Raw genomic sequence first — 5,140 nt, forward strand, 5'->3', positions numbered from 1 at the left:
GGTTGATTTTTGATTTGGTGCAATGGTTTTTTACAGGTCCTTGTGTTAGTATAAACCCTACAAGTCAATCTATGGTTATATGAGAATTTCAATTTTGAGATATTTATGTATGATATTTTGTTATTCATAATAACATTGAAGTAGTTCTTTATCCATAAGTTTGTGATTTAATTTTTTTTGTACTTATGTAGATAAAGCTTATGGAATTATATATGTATTGCAAAGGATTGTATTGGGATACGATTATAAGATCTTTATGGATTATAGCATTGTTCCTAAAAGTTTTTGATCATTGTATTTATGAGACAGGACATCAATAAAACTAAAAGATTAGCACATGTTAGTTCTCACTTGTTAAGTAAAAATCTTTTGACTTTCTTAACAATTGGGTGATATTGATGCATTGCTAGATGCCAATCATGATCTACAGAATTGAATTAGTTAATTTAAAATTAAATATGATTTATTTAAATTAATTAATTAATAATATTATAATTCAATTCCGTTGTCAACATGTTAGGAACCTAATGGGTCGCATGCAAAGGTTGCAATTTGGATTACATTGAGAGTGTGATGATTTAAGTTAGACTTAAATTAAATTTTAGGTTTTAACTACTCAAGACTTAATTAAAAGAGTTTAATTAGGTGTTTGTTAAATGTTATAATAAGGTCTAAGAATTTTTTGAAGCTTACCTTTTGCTTGGGAAAATACTTGTAGACTTTGGTGCGTGACCCATGGTTAGAAAAAAAACCAGTTGCTTGGTTGCCTTCTTTACGAAATTATGAAAGACACACTTTTCAAACATTTTCAGATTGACTCTAGCAAATGGCGTTTCTAATGTGAACCGTTATGGCTATCCCGGATCATCTGAACAGCCAACTTGCATCCATTTCTATCCACACTCTAGTCACATGACATTTAATGCATAGGGGCAAGCTCTATGAAGTGCCTGCAAGGAGTTATTTGGATCAAAATTTTCAGAAAAGCCAAGAATGAGAGTACTTGTATATTTTTGTGTTGAAAAAGAGTTCAATGGTTGATTTTTGATTTGGTGCAATGGTTTTTTACAGGTCCTTGTGTTAGTATAAGCCCTATAAGTCAATCTATGGTTATATGAGAATTTCAATTTTGAGATATTTATGTATGACATTTTATTATTCATAATAACATTGAAGTAGTTCTTTATCCATAAGTTTGTGATTTAATTTTTTTTGTACTTATGTAGATAAAGCTTATGGAATTATATATGTATTGCAAAGGATTGTATTGGGATACGATTATAAGATCTTTATGGATTAAAGCATTGTTCCTAAAAGTTTTTGATCATTGTATTATTGAGACAGGACATCAATAATGCTAAAAGATTAGCACATGTTATGTTCTTCACTTGTTAAGTAAGAATCTTTTGACTTTCTTAACAATTAGGTGATTATGATGCATTGCTAGATGCCAATAATGATCTACAGAATTGAATTAGTTAATTTAAAATTAAATATAATTTATTTAAATTAATTAATTAATAATATGATAATTCAATTCCGTTGTCAACATGTTAGGAACCTAATGGGTCGCATGCAAAGGTTGCAATTTGGATTAAATTGAGAGTGTGATGATTTAAGTTAGACTTAAATTAAATTTTAGGTTTTAACTACTCAAGACTTAATTAAAAGAGTTTAATTAGGTGTTTGTTAAATGTTATAATAAGGTCTAAGAATTTTTTGAAGCTCACCTTTTGCTTGGGAAAATACTTGTAGACTTTGGTGCGTGTACCCATGGTTAGAAAAAAAACCAGTTGCTTGGTTGCCTTCTTTACGAAATTATGAAAGACACACTTTTCAAACATTTTCAGATTGACTCTAGCAAATGGCGTTTCTAATGTGAACCGTTATGGCTATCCGCGATCATCTGAACAGCCAACTTTGCATCCATTTCTATCCACACTCTAGTCACATGACATTTAATGCATAGGGCAAGCCTCTATGAAGTGCCTGCAAGGAGTTATTTGGATCAAAATTTTCAGAAAAGCCAAGAATGAGAGTACTTGTATATTTTTGTGTTGAAAAAGAGTTCAATGGTTGATTTTTGATTTGGTGCAATGGTTTTTTACAGGTCCTTGTGTTAGTTATAGCCCTTAAGTCAATCTATGGTTATATGAGAATTTCAATTTTGAGATATTTATGTATGACATTTTATTATTCATAATAACATTGAAGTAGTCTTTATCCATAAGTTTGTGATTTAATTTTTTTGTACTTATGTAGATAAAGCTTATGGAATTATATATGTATTGCAAAAGATTGTAATTGGGATACGATTATAAGATCTTTATGATTAAAGCATTGTGGCCTAAAAAGTTTTTGATCATTGTATTATTGAGACAGGACATCAATAATACTAAAAGATTAGCACATGTTATGTTCTTCACTTGTTAAGTAAAAATCTTTTGACTTTCTTAACAATTGGGTGATTATGATGCATTGCTAGATGCCAATCATGATCTACAGAATTGAATTAGTTAATTTAAAATTAAATATGATTTATTTAAATTAATTAATTAATAATATTATAATTCAATTCTATTGTTAACATGTTAGGAACCTAATGGGTCGCATGCAAAGGTTGCAATTTGGATTAAATTGAGAGTGTGATGATTTAAGTTAGACTTAAATTAAATTTTAGGTTTTAACTACTCAAGATTTAATTAAAAGAGTTTAATTAGGTGTTTGTTAAATATTATAATTGTTATAATATTAAGGACTTATTTTGTAAATTTAATAAGTTAAACTTAAATATAAATATCACATTATTGCTACTTTTTTTTAAAGGGAAGGAAGGAAAAAAAAAAGTTTTTCTATTGAGTGCTACCACTCTTGACAAATTTTTTTTTTTTTGAAAACTTTTCCTTTGATTCTTTGCTGGAAATCAAAGAAGAAACGAGGAAAAATTGTTGTCCACTTACTAGCATAAGCTCGTGGCATAAAACTCTCTCCCTGATAAGTATTCGTTGCAATCGTGTGTGCATCATTAAAGGCTAAGTAATTGAGTGGTTGGGATTCTTTCACACAAAAGGGGTTCACGTTTTATCACCAAAAGAAATCCATTTGATTATGATATCACTTGGAAAGGTATAATTTTTGCTGATTTTTAGTGGTGCTTAACTTTGCATTAAACAACCAAGGTGATCCAAAGGTAGGAGGTATGGTTTTTCTTCTATTTCAATTTTTGTTATTTTGCTGCGTTGATGCTCTAATCATGTCATTTCTAGCAGTAGTATCAAAGCCACCCTTGGCTTGTTTTAATGCAAAAGTATGTTTTGTTATTGTTTAATTCCAATTCTGATTGAATGTGAGGTATTTGGAAGAGAGAAAGTTAATGTTAAATTTCGATTATGTTTAAAAGTCGTTTATCACATATTAGAGTTTTGATTTTAATACTTATTTGTTTCAGCAACTAATCTTGTTTAAGTGTCTCAGTTTTGCAGCACAATATGTGCATGAGATGCACAAAAGAGTTTGGCAAGAAAACGATTCAAATTCATGAGAAACAAGATGTGGTTTGGTGATAGAATTTGATTCTGTCCAGATTTGCATATGGTTTGATTTTCATTTTTTAACAGGGATTTAAAAGCCTTTAAAAATTCTGAAAAGATCTGGAAGTAATCTACATTGAAATTGTTTCAATATGATTTATTACCAGCTGAAAACGGTGAACGAAAGATCGTGAAATCATGGCTGAAACCATTGCTGCTAACAGCAGTCATCTTCAAAGAGTCCTAAAATTGTAAAATTGTTGTACCTTTTTGGATAAATTTTGAAGTTTGAAATTGTTTAAAGGTGCCTGGAAAGATTTCTAAAATTAAGGGATTTAATCCCTTAATTTATGCCATCATAATGCCACATATGCAACCCAAAAACTACAGCTATATATAGGATAAATAGGATGCGTTTTTTTGGGGTTTTGACCAGCTAAATCAAGTCTAAAAATTATGAAACTTTATGGAAAGGTTCCATACATTAGCTGACCGTGGTTAAAATTTGGTAATTAAATTCCCTAATTTGATGCTGCATCAAGCCACAAAACCGTGACTGGTATAGTGCTGCCAGAATTTTGTAAAGCTATGGTTTTTGGGATTTTAGTGTCCATATTTGCAACCTAAATTGATGCAATTAAAAACACTAATTCACTAAACAATATCTCATGGAAAGTTCTAGAAAGATATATTTTGATATATTTAAATTAGGGAATTTGATTCCTTAAAATAAGGATATCAAAATTTAATTAATCACATTCATAAATTTAGGAATTTGATTCCTACCAATATGAGAGTGTGATAAATATGGACAAGATAAATATCATGAATTAATTTTTTTCTTTTAAGAAGTGAAATTTGAACAGGAAACTTAACTATAATTAAAGATAATGTTGTCTTAAATATTATATTTAAATTATCTAATGAGATTAGATAATTCAAGATGCATAATTTTTAATTTAAAAGGATTAGTAAAAGTTACTTAAAACATTTAAAGATTACAAATTAAAAATGTTTTAATTTGTAATAATATTTTAATTCTAATCCTAATGAGATTAGGAATGGATAATATTACTAATACTAATTAGTAAAGACTTTCTATATATGAAAACTGTTTCCATGCATGGAATTAAAAAAAAAAGAACTCGAAATTAGTTGCACACTAATTTTGGATGCCTCATATGATTAACAATTAGAATAAGACATAGTTTTAATTTTATGTTCATGTGGATGGATGAATGTGGATGATTATGGACTATGCCTAATATGATTGCGGATGTATGGTTAAATTGTATCATGTATTTATTTATTAAATAGGGTCTGTGCACCCTACCTTTTTCTTGATTTTTAGGGATTGTAAAATTCTTTCCTCACCTAACTCTCTTGGGATGTACCACAAGGTTTCTTGACTAAAATGTAATTAGTTACATATAAGTTTAGAATTAGGATTAACTTAGGAGTTATTTTACAATTCGAAGATGAAGACCTAAAGGTGCCATAAAGATACAAGGAGGAAGATTACAATATGTTGTATGTTATCTCCTAGGTTTGACCGAGCTATTTTCCTTCAATGGCTTAAGGAAATTAATATAGATAAAGTCCATAATCAT

Source organism: Theobroma umbraticum, unplaced genomic scaffold (assembly GCF_002168275.2).
Source record: "Theobroma umbraticum cultivar Fairchild unplaced genomic scaffold, ASM216827v3 scaffold_81.0, whole genome shotgun sequence".
In the NCBI taxonomy this organism is placed as follows: Eukaryota; Viridiplantae; Streptophyta; class Magnoliopsida; order Malvales; family Malvaceae; genus Theobroma; species Theobroma umbraticum.